The sequence below is a fragment of the Papio anubis genome, chromosome 7 (genome assembly GCF_008728515.1).
Source record: "Papio anubis isolate 15944 chromosome 7, Panubis1.0, whole genome shotgun sequence".
Classification (NCBI taxonomy): Eukaryota; Metazoa; Chordata; class Mammalia; order Primates; family Cercopithecidae; genus Papio; species Papio anubis.
In genome coordinates, this window is record NC_044982.1 from 6493693 (window position 1) to 6506235 (window position 12543).

At 41.0% G+C, this 12543-nt stretch overlaps 1 protein-coding gene and 1 long non-coding RNA gene across 3 annotated transcripts in view; one reads left to right on the top strand and one right to left on the bottom strand.

Annotated features, from left to right (window-relative positions):
* The window catches only part of EVL (Enah/Vasp-like), a 174318-nt gene that overhangs the window by 84214 nt on the left and 77561 nt on the right, over nt 1–12543 (bottom strand). The window lies entirely within an intron of this gene.
* LOC116275685 lies at nt 2430–10454 on the top strand. The gene is made up of 4 exons (XR_004184774.1): nt 2430–2553; nt 2668–2741; nt 5614–5728; nt 10225–10454. It is a non-coding gene; the product is annotated as an uncharacterized LOC116275685 (long non-coding RNA).

Genomic DNA, 12543 nt, shown 5'->3' on the forward strand with positions numbered 1-12543 from the left:
TATGTCCTTGTTACTTTTTGTTGCTGTTGTTTGTTTTTGTCTAATTATTCTATCAACTGCTGAGGGAAAGGTCCTGAAATCTCCAACTGTGACTGGATTTCCCTCTTTAATTTTGTCACTCTTTATTTCATGGGTTTTGAAGCTCTTATTAGGTACATTTTTCCATGCCGCATTGGTTTTCTGCACTGCTGTAACAAATTACCACAAACTGAGTGGCTTATAACACACGCACTTACTATCTTAAGAGTTTTGTAAGATCATAGGAGGTAAGAAGCCCAACATCATCGTAAGTCCCACATGGGTTTCTCTTGCTCACCTTTCTCAGCTTCTAGACACTGCCTGCATTGCTTCCTCACAGCCCCTCTGTCCGCTTTCAAAGCACGCAGCATCGCTCTGACCCTTCTTTCACAGCAACGTGTCTTTCTGACCACGGTGTGGACAGGTTCTCTGCTTTTAAGGACTCATGTGATTAGACTGGACCCAATGGATAATCCAAGATAACCACTCCATCTCAAGGTCCACAACTTTAATCACATCTCCAGAGTCGTTTTTGCCACGTAAGGTAACATTTTATTTATTTACTTTTTTAGAGACAGGGTCTATCGCTGTCACCCAGGCTGGAATGCAGTGGGGTGTGATCATAGTTCACTGCAGCCTCAAACTCCTGGCTCAAGTGATCCTCCTATCTCAGCTTCCTGAGTAGTTAGGACTATAGGCACACACCACCATGCCTGGCTAATTTAAAAACATTTTTTAAAATAGAGATGGGGTCTTGCTATGTTTCTGAGGCTGGTCTCAAACTCCTGGTCTCAAGTGATCCTCCTGCCTTGGCCCCCAAAGTGCTAGGATTACAGGCATGAGCTACCATGCCCATCCCATGTAAAGTCACAGAGTCACAGGTTCTAGGGATTAGGGCAGGGTGATGGCATTACTCTGCCTACTACACATCCTTTCACCTTCAGTTGATTTGTATCTTTGTCCTATAGATAGTGTATGATTGAGTCTTGCATTTTCACCCAGTCTGACAATTTCTATCTTTTAATTGGGGTATTTAGTCTATTTACATTTAGCTTATTGATACAGATGGATATAGGTCTACTACTTTGCTATTTGTTTTCTGTTTGTCTCATCTGTTTCTGGTTCCTCTGTTCTTCGTTTCCTGTATTCTTGTGGGTAAACTAAATACTTTTCAGAATTTCATCTGAATTTCTCTGTTGACTTTTTAGCTATACCTCTATTTTTTTACAGGTCTTTCTAGGGATTACAATATACATTCTTAACTTTATAAAGTACACTGAGTTAATATTGTACCACTTCAGTAAAATGTTAAGAACTTCATAATTGCTTAATTTCATTCTCCACTCCCATCCTTTATGGTGTAGCTGTCATATGTGTTACATACTCAAAATATAATGTTATATATTTTTGTTTTAGACAATCATATATATATATAAACAGCTGACCCTTGAACAGCACAGGTTTGACCTTCATAGGTCCATTATACTACTACTTTTTTTGAGATGTGGTCTCGCTCTGTTGCATAGGCCAGAGTACAGTGGTGCAATCACAGCTCACTGCAGCCTCAACCTCCTGGGCTCAAGCAATCCTCCCATCTCAGCCTCCCAAAGTGGTAGGACTACCGGCATGAGCTACCACCACGCCTGACCCAGGTCCACTTGCACATGAAATTTCTTCTACCTCCGCCACACCTGAGACAGCAAGACCAACCCCTCCTTTTCCTCTTCCTCCTCAGCCTACTCAGTGTGAAGATGACAAAGATGAAGAACTTTAAGATAATCCATTTCCAATTAATTACTAGTGAAACTAATTAAATTTTCACTTATGATTTTAATAAAATTTTTCCCTAGCTTAATTATAAGAATACAGTGTGTAATACATATAATAACAAAGTATGTATTAACCAACTGCTTATGTTATTGGTAAGGCTTCCTGTCAACAATAGGCTCTTAACAGTTAAATTTTAGGGGATGCAAGTTTTAGGTGGATTTTTAACTGTGTGAGGGGCCAGCACCCTAATCCCTGGATTGTTCAAGAGTCATGTGTGTGTGCATATGTGTGTGTGTATTGAAGAAATAAAAGTCTTTATGTTTACTCATATATTTCTCTTTTCCAGTAATCTTTATCCATCCCCGAACATCTGAATTTCCTGTTTTTTTGTTTTTGTTTTTGTTTTTTTTTTCAGCCTGAGGAACTTCCTTTAGAATTTCTTCTTGTTTTTTTGAGACAGGGTCTTGCTCTGTCACCCAAGCTGGAGTACACTGGTGTGGTGTGATCTCGGCTCACTGAAACCTCTGCCTCCCAGGCTCAAATGATTCTCCTGCCTCCTGCCGTCTGAGTAGCTGGGACTAAAGGTATGCGCCACCATGCCTGGCTAATTTTTGTATTTTCAGTAGAGAACGGTTTCACCATGTTGCCCTGGCTGGTCTCAAACTCCTGGATTCAAGGGATTCGCTCACCTCGGCCTCCCAAAGGGCTGGGATTATAGGCGTGAGCTACTGTGCCCGGCCTCCTTGAGCATTTTTTATACAACAGGTAAGTTGGCAATAAAATTCTCTTACTTTTCTTTTATCTGAAAAACATCTTTGTCTTCAAGCCTCAAAGCACTTTTTGCGAATAGAGAATACTGAGGGTTTTTTTGTCTTTCAGCACTTTAAAGGTATTGTTTCACTGTCTTCTGGCCTCCACGGTTTCTGAGAAGTCAGCCATCATTCACATACAACGTACGTAATGGATCCCTTTTCCTTTGGTCATTTTTAATATTTTCTTTTTCTTTCGTTTTCAGCAGTGTGACTGTGATGGGTTTAGGTGTGGTTCTTTTTGCACTGATTTTGCTAGGGTTTCATTGAGATTCTTAGGTATGTAATTTAAGGTTTTTCACCAAATTTGGGAAATTTTAGTCATTATTTCCTCAATTATTTTTCTTCTGCCTCATTCTCTTTCTCCTCTTCCTCTGGCACTCCAAGTACATGTATGTAGACCTCCTGATATTATCACAAGGCACTGGTAATTCTTTTTAAAATATTTTCCCATTTTTCAGACTAGATATCTATTGATCCATCTCCAAGTCCACTACCCTTTCTTCTGGACCTCTGATCCACTTTTAGTCTCATCCAGTAAATTTTTCATTTCATTTCCAGTAGTAGAATTTTTAATGGGCAAGTTTTTTATAATTTCCATTTCTCTGTTGGGATTTCCTGTTTGTTCACTTTATCCACCTTTTATTAAAGTCTGTGAACATATTTATTATGGGTAACTTGAAGAACTTGCCTGTTTGTTCCAACTTCAGGAGCATTTCAGGGTCTACTGACTGCTTTCTTCCCCTTAAGTATATGTCATATTTTCTGACTCTGTATGTCCACTAACTTATGATTGTATGTTAGATACTGTATGATACATTGCAGAAAGTCTGGATTATGCTGTCTTTCTTTAAAGATGTAAAGTCTGTTCTGGTAGTCAGGGAGATTACTGGCAGATCCTTTTGGTGCTACCAAGCTTGGCTCAAACCTTTCTTCAGTTCTATTTCCATTTTGAACTTAGCCTTAGGGGTGTGCCTCCCCTAAACAACCCCCCAACTCCACCCCCCACCCCCTACCCGCATCTGACTCAAGAGCACAGTCCTACTTCTAAGGTGTGACGTTCTGGGATCTCAACTGAATGCCTGAGGTGTTCAGGGAAGTTTCTTCGTTCAGGTTAAGCTGGATCTGCAACATCTCCCAGAACTGAATGATCTCTGGCATCATCATTGGGTTCTTAGCCCTACAGCAGGTGATCTCTGCCAGGCCTCATGAAGAGTCTCACTCTGCACATGCACACCCAGCTCTCAGCCAACAATCCAACTAGAATCCTTACAAAGAACTCTGCTGTCTTTGCCCCATCACAGGGCTTCCATTTCTCTAGTTCCTTGCCCTGCAAACTCCAACTATTTCAGTGGCATAGAATTCTAATGTCTGCCCCGAGCTGACTAAAATCACCCTTCCATTTGGGCTCCACCACTCCATGCCGAGACTAGATGGTAACTGCAGGCAGAAAGCCAGGGGCTTCTCATGGCGTTTCCTCTCTCAAGAATCAAAGTCCTATCCTGTCTGTCCAAAGTCTGAAAATGGCAGGGATTTAATATCTTCCATGAGTCTCAGTACCCTTTGTATATTCAGTTGCTTCACATATTTTACACAGTTTCGTAGTTGTTTTTGTCAAGAGAGCAAGTCATTACCATTATTCTGCCATGGCCAGAAGCAGAAGTCAATTATGATTATTAAACTACAAAAGGGTATTCTTTCTCATTTTCTGAAGATGCTAGCCTAAGAGTAAACATCTTCTCTGTGAGAAGTGTCTTTCAGTTTCACCCCTCGTTTCCTCTGTCCTTCACATGTTACTACTACCTTTTATCGGTTTCACTAGGTAGGTAACACGTAAGAGTGAACCTTCTGGGGCTATTATTTTAACTCTATCATCTAGCTTTAATAAAGCATTGAGAAGAATTATGAAAAGCAGCAAAAAATGTGGCAAGCTTTCTGAGCAGGGTGCGATGAGACAGGGATTCCAGCCCTTGCTTTGTTATTGACATGCTGTACGTTCCTGGGCATTCAGGTCTCTACTTTCACCCTGGTGTCTCCAGGTCCGATGAAAAAAAATGATCTTATAAATAACTATGTACTACAGGTATGGTACCAATTCCTAAATCGACCATGTCAGGGCAACAGAAAATGTTGGAAAGATGGAATAGGAACTGCTGACACTTGTGAAGCAATTTAGTGAGCAAGTTAAGAAACATATCCTGTTTAAGGTAGCATCTTATAATGTGACACCATGAATTGCACTCAGCACCTGGTATACCGCTTAGGTAGCAGGTACAGTGTAAGTGGTGATTGTATGAATAACTATGCATGGATGAATAAATTAATTAATTAATGAGGAAGAAGGGCATCAACTCATACAGGATATTGATATTAAATCCTAAGGCATTTGGCTTTGGATTTTGAACACAGTAAATGCTCAATAAACAACAACTGTGTTGACTTGAATTAAAAGACGTGCTTTCCATGTATCCAGACCCCAACAGAAAGCAGAGTGGGCTGAAAATAAATCATAGAGCTATACTAGAAGACACTCTACTTAGGAGATCTAGTTCAAAAACTTGCTGGGGTGACTTGGGAAAGTCAACTTTCTTCTGTGGGTTTTAGTTTTCTTTTCTGTAAACAGACTAATCTCACTTCTCTTTCTTTCTCATTGGGATGTTTGTGAATGAAAGGGTCCTTCACTAACCAGAAATGAATTATGTTTGTATAATACTGACATTTCATGAGAATTTGTGTTAAGAAGGCAGGGTGTTTTGAGTACAAAGGATTATGTACAAAGGATTATGAAATCCTATTAACAATGCTGCAGTAGGCTTTTAAAATATAATATTTTATATGTGCTATCATTAGTTGACTCCTGGAACCTCAACTATCACTCCAAAAACCAAAATGGAAATTGGATCTGCCAGAGATTCTATTATTCTCAACTACTTTGCCTGAGAGACATTTCCTTAAAAAGTTTACACTAAAAAAGCTCAGCCAGCCACAAGACGCTAAAGTGCCTTTTCCTTTCCAGTTCACTCACAGTTCAGTTTCAGCTCTTGCTGATAGGGCCTGCCTAAGCCTGCCTGCTCTGTGAAGTCCAAATGTTTATCATACCAGAGGGAAGACATGAAGAACAAACAACTCAGGTAAAAAAAAACAAAAAACAAAAAACAACTCCAAATAATCTTTCTGATGATCTGAGACCTGTCCTCAGAAAACGTTTCATTTCCAGAGTTACAGCATCTGGAAAGAAAGCGTAGATGGCCAAATAAAGAAACTCCGATGTCAGCTGAGCAATCTCTTAGGGGGACTGTAATATGGCTCTTCACCAATATCTGTGACCTTAGACTTCCGTGGACTTGTGCTCCTGAGGACACTATGCTACATATAATCTTTCTCCACATACATCTTTCATCATATAAAGGGAGAAGTAAAGGGGAAAGGTAAAATCCCACCACCAGACTCCTGGAATGGGAATCTAGTTTCCGGTACACGCCCTGGTGGTTCAGGCTCCTGTGCCTTTGTAAACACAGCTGCCCTCACCTCCTGAAATGACTTCTTACCCCATCTACAGGCAAACTTGGGTTTGTCCTTCAAGATCCAATTTGCCTATATCTTCTTTAATGAAGTGTTTACTGAGCCCCCAGGATAGAGAAAATTACTCCTGCACTGTGCTACTTCTGTATTTTGAAATTTTATCAATTTAGTGGTCACAGAGCATTACCCCTTTAGGAAGCGACTATCATTTCTTATTTATCTTTTATAATCAATTGTGGGCAGCACAATTCTTGGTACATGGTGTGTGTTCAGAATCTTTGTTAAGCTGTTTTGCCTGAAAGGACTGGGACTCAAGAAGTGCACGAATTACTAGTGGTATAAAAAGGGGACAGATAGGGCCTTGTGTTTTCAAGCCTAGAGTTTGCTGAGTCTAGCCTCTGATACCAGGCCACCCTGCCCTGAGGTACTCCCTTTTCAACCACACTCCTGGTTAAACTCATCTGCAGCAGAAGTAGACCATATATGCCAGCCAAGGAAACCGAATATTCTAAGGAAATCATTACTAATTCCCAGAAGAAAATCGTAACGTCTCAGAGAAACACAAGTACCATAAAAGAAAAACTTAAAAGACAGATAACAAAACAAATGAAGCAACCTCTACCATGGGAAATAGAATTTTAAAATCCAATAAGTGTAATAAATGTCTTTGGAGACACAAGGGAAGATACTTAAAACATTAAGTGAGAATAAGCCATAAGGAAGAACAACCAAGCACTTTTTTTTAGTATAAAAATATAATTGCTGAAATAGAGAACTCAACAAATATGCTCAGCAGAAGCAGCAAAGATGAGAAACTGAGAATCGGGTCAAAGAGTTGACCCTAAAACATCAGGTAGGGAAAAAGGGACAGGGAGGACAGAAGTATCAATTTCTGTGTAAAAGGCATCTCAGAAGCAAAAAAAAAGAGAGAGAGAAGTGAAATGACAGAAAATTTTGTAGAATTCAAGAAAGATGTAAGAGCTCAGACTGAAAGGGGTGGGCTGGGCGCATCACGCCTGTAATCCCAGCACTTTGGGAGGCAGAGGTGGGCGGATCACGAGGTCACGAGTTCAAGACCAGCCTGACCAACATGGTGAAACCCCGTCTCTACTAAAAATACAAAAATTAGCAGGGTTTGGTGGCGCATGCCTGTAATCCGAGCTACGCAGGATGCTGAGACAGGAGAACGGCTTGAACCCAGGAGGTGGAGGTTGTGGTAAGCCAAGATCGAGCCATTGACACCAGCCTGGTGACAGAGCAAGACGCCATCTCCAAAAAAAAAAAAAAAAAAGAAAAAGAAAACAACGTGCATGTACACATACAGACACAAACACCAATTATGGTATCTAATAACAGCAGAGACAGAGACAATTCTAAAAGCTTTCCACATAAAACCAAGTCACCTACAAAGGAACAAAAATCAGACCAGACTTCTTCACCTCAACTAGGGTAAAACAATGAGGTATTATCTTCAGAATGCTGGAGGAAACAAATTTTTGAACCTTACATTTCATTCCATACCAATCTAAAGTATCATATACATGCAAGGAAGAAAGAAATATATTTTTAGGTATACAAGATTTCAGAAAGTTTTACAGGTACAGACCTTCTTTGGAAAAATTTCACTGTATATATTCTAGCAAAAAGAAAATTTACCCCTAGGAATAAATAGCAGGCTATGGCACGTGGGAGCATCCAACTGAATACTTTTAAGCCATGAAGAGGGAATGAGGTACTGACACACGCTACAACAGACAGACCTTAGGAAACATTATGTGCAGAGAAAAACGTGAGACACGAAAGGTCACATGTTATATGACTATATTTATATGATACTCAGAATAGGCAGATTTAAAGAGACAGGATACAGATTTATTATTATTATTTTTTTTAGAAGGAGTCTCACTCTTGTCGCCCAGGCTGGAGCGCAATGCTGCGATCTCAGCTCACTGCAACCTCCCCATCCCAGGTTCAAGCAATTCTCCTGACTCGGTCTCCCAGGTAGCTGGGATTACAGGCATGTGCCACCAGGCCCAGCTAATTTGTATTTTTAGTGGAGATGGGGTTTCACCATTTTGGTCAGGCTGGTCTTGAACTCCTGACCTCAGGTGATCTGCCCGCCTTGGCCTTCCAAAGTGCTGGGATTACAGACATGAGCCACTGTGCCTGGCCAGGACACAGATTAGTGGTTGTCACAGGCTGGTGACAGGGGATGTATGCCTGGGTCTTAATTTATAAAGGTCACTGAGAATGACACAAAGAGGTCAGTGCCATTGAAAGAAAAGTTTAATGTCATTCACAGTTCCCCCACAAAATAAGAGGCACAGCACAACATGCAGGGCCACGGGGGAAGCACCAGAGTCAATAAGGAGACAGGAGCAAGGGGAAGGCACAGGCCACAGCCCTTATTGGGGCTTCCATAGGGAACGCAAGGCAGGCAGGATAAATGGCTTAGAAAAGGCTATAACTGAATAATTCTAGCAGGCTTTGGGGCCTACGAGGTGTCCCTAGCTGTCTGGAACCTGGCTCTGGGTTGATTTAGAGCAGGAGAAATATTGGCTTGGTGTGTGAGCATCAGATAAAGAAAGTGGCTGGGGTATGGACTCAGGATTGGTTGGTTTGTACATGAAAGACAGACTCACCAACAAAAGCTTCTTCTTATTGTCTCTAGGAATTAGCTAACCCTGGGGGGGTAGTCTCTTCCCCAGCCAACAAGGCCCCATAAAGATGTCAAAACGTTGGGCACAGTGGCTTACTCCTGTATTCCCAGCACTTTGGGAGGCCGAGGAGGGCAGATCATGAGGTCAGGAGATCGAGACCATCCTCGCCAACATGGTGAAACCCCGTCTCTACTAAAAATACAAAAGTTAGCTGGGCTTGGTGGCACATGCCTGTAATCCCAGCTACTCGGGAGGCTGAGGTGGGAGAATCGCTTGAACCTGGGAGGCGGAGGTTGCAGTGAGCTGGGATCGTGCTACTGCACTCCAGCCTGGTGACATAACGAGACTCTGTCTCAAAAAAAAAAAAAAAAAAAAAGGATGTCAAAACATCATAAAATACAAAAAAAATGATTGATACGAAGTGAAGGAACAGACTAATCAATATGGAACTTCCTTTTGTGATAAAAAGAACTATGCAAGAGGAGCTGGGCACGGTGGCTCACACCTGTAATCTCAGCACTTCGGCAAGCTGAGGCAGGATTGCTTGAGCCCAGGAGTCTGAGACCAGTCTGGGCAACATGGTGAAACCTTGTCTTTACCAAAAAATACAAAAAAAACATGGGTGCAGTAGCATGTGCCTATAGTCCCAGCTACTCAGGAGGCTGAGGTGGGAGAATAGCTTAAATCTGGGTGATAAAAATATATAAAAACTAGATAAAGATAGTGGTTACACAGCCACAATTTTACAGTGTGCAATCCAGTGGTGTTTAGTACATTCACATTAAAACAAAAATCTCATGAAGTTTCTTATTGCCTAAGGTTTAATGATGTTTGAATAAACAACAATAATCAATGACTATTTTTAAGTAAAATATCCATAACTTTGCTCGAAAATTCGACACAGCAACTTTTGTATACGTATAGGGTGTTATTCTATGAAGAACAGAAGGCGGTAAGAGTACATTAAAGACTGAAGGAAGCTGCAGACACTGACAAGCTTTAAAACGACGATAAAGAAAAATAAGTATAAGCATGGGTCACACTAAGGGAGGAGTAGCCATGAGGAGAATAAAAATAGAACCTATAGTTTCCCACTCAACTGAAGAAATGTAATATATCCATCAGAAGGCGAAATGAGAAAAAACAAGGAGAAAAAGCATAAAAAATAGAAAATATAGAATAAGACAGCAGTAATAAAAGCATGCTGATCTTTATTTTTTATTTTTATTTTTTGCTTGTGTACTGCTATGGACTGACTGTGTCCCCCAAAATTCATATGTTGAAGCCCTAACCCTCAACTGGAGACAGGGCCTACAGAAAGTCAATTAAGGTGACATGAGCTCCTAAGGGTAGGGCCCTGATTGATAGGATTAGTGTTTCTGTATGAAGAGATGCCAGAACATGTGCATGCTCTCATGTGCACTCTCTCTTTTTCTCTCTGCCAGGTGAGTGCACTGCAAGAAGGTGGCCATCTGCAAGCCAGGAAAAGGGTCCTTGCCAGAAATTGAACTGACGGGCATCTTGATCTTGGACTTCCCAGCCTCCAGAACTGTGAGAAAATAAATGTCTTGTTTAAACCACCTAGATCTATGATATTTTGCTACAGCAGCCCATGCAGACTAATACACATACCTTCTAAAAGTATTTAGAAAATCTGTATATCTTGCATTTTTTTTTTTTTAAGACAGGGTCTCCTGCTGTTGCCCAGGCTGGAGTGCAGTGGTGCAATCTGTGCTCACTGCAACCTCTGCCTCCTGGGTTCAAGCGATTCTCCACCTCAGCCTCCCAAATAGCTGGGGCTACAGGTACACACCACCATGCCCAGCTAACTTTTGTATTTTTGGTTAGTGACAGGGTTTCACCATGTTGCCCAGGCTGGTCTTGAACTCCTGGGCTCAAGCAATCTTCCTGCCTTGGCCTCCCAAAGTACTGGGATTACAGATATGAGCCACCGTGCCTGGCCCCTCCTGCATATTTTTAAGGTGACACCAATTTTTCAAGATAAATTTAAATGGCTGCAAAAAGATATAATATTTAGAAACATTATATATGACATGCATGTGTTAAATATATTACATTTATAATTGCAATTTAATATGTAAGTGTAAGCTGTTTCAGAATTTACAAAAAAGGTCTGACATAGAACATAATTGGCAAAGCCTGTCTGCTCTGTCAAACATTCAGGCGAATCAGATTTACTTTCTGTCAGAAAAAGTTTGACCTTATTTTCAACTCAAACATGCTCTACACATCACAGTGAAAGCACAGCACTTCGGGATTCTTAGTTTTAAAACCAACTACCAGATAGGTAAGGCATGGGGATGCGCCATGAGTTGGTAGCCTGGAAGAGAAAAGACCTGCCCTTCTGTTATTTTTCACAGAGACCTTCTTTGCTTTGCTTTTATGAGACTCTGTTTTAGGGCCAACGAGTTCTCAAATTATTTCTGTTTGGTTCACCGAGGTATTATGTCCTGAGGTAAGCTAAGGAAGCATCGTAAAATGTGGAAGGGGTCGGTGATGTGTCTGTCTTCTGTACACTGAGAGGAGAAACACGAAAGCTGATGGGAGAAAGGAGCAGCAGCACGCAGGCACATTTCCTAACAGATCAACACTGGCCTGGAATATACACGGAAGTGAGAAATCAGGGAATTGGCTCCCTTGCCAATTTACCCCCAGGAAGTCTTTATGTACCCCCAGGAATAAACATGCCCCAGTTTGAAGACTGCTGTGCTAATGTAACAGCAATGACCATACTATAAACAGGTTACAATTACTGGCCAAGAGACAGGAATTGTTAGATTGAATAAAAAACAAGAACCAGAGTTACGAAGTCTACACAAGATAGCTAAAACCAATGAATGCTTCAAGACTGAAAATAAAGAAATAGAAAAGTTATAACGCTGTTATAAGTAAAAAGAAAATTACGTTAGCAATTTTAATATCAGACAAATAGAATTTAAGAAGGAAAAGAGATTAAAAACCAGAAGATTATACAGAAGTCACCTTCATCCATGGGGATACATGTTCCAAGGCCCCCAGTGGATGCCTGGAACCATGACAGTACTGAACCCTATGTATACACCATAGGCAAGAGTAGATCTGATAAGCTGCTAAGTGACTGACAAGCAGGTAGTGTGGACAGCGTGGATAGGCTGGACAAAGAGATGATCCATGTCCAGTCAGGACGGAGCAGGACAGTGCAAGGTTTCATCATGCTACTCAGAATGGCCTACAATTTAAAATTTACAAATTATTTCTAGAACTTGTCATTGAATTTTTCTGGAACAAAGTTGATCTCAGGTAACTGAAACAGTGAAAAGCAAAACCATGGATGAGGCGGGGGAACTACTGTATGCTAGTAAAAATAATAAGGCTGGGTGCAGTGGCTCACGCTTGTAATCCCAGCACTTTGGGAGGCTGAGGCAGGTAGATCACTTGAGGCCAGGAGTTCAAGATGAGCCTGGGCAACACAGTGAGACCCCAATTCCTTAATTTTTTTTTTTAATTAGTTGGGCATGGTGGTGCCTGCCTGTAGTCCTAACTACTTAAGAAGCTGAGGCGGGAGTACTGCTTGAGTCTGGGAGGTTGAGGCTGCAGTGAGCTACGATCTTAACCACTTCACTTCAGCCTGGGGGACAGAGTGAGACCCAATCTCAAAAAAAAAAAAAAAAAAAAAAAAAAAAAAAAAAAAAAAAAGCATGAGCTCATACACAAATAATATAGCATTATGGAGAGAAATAAACACTTGTAGCAAATATTGTTAA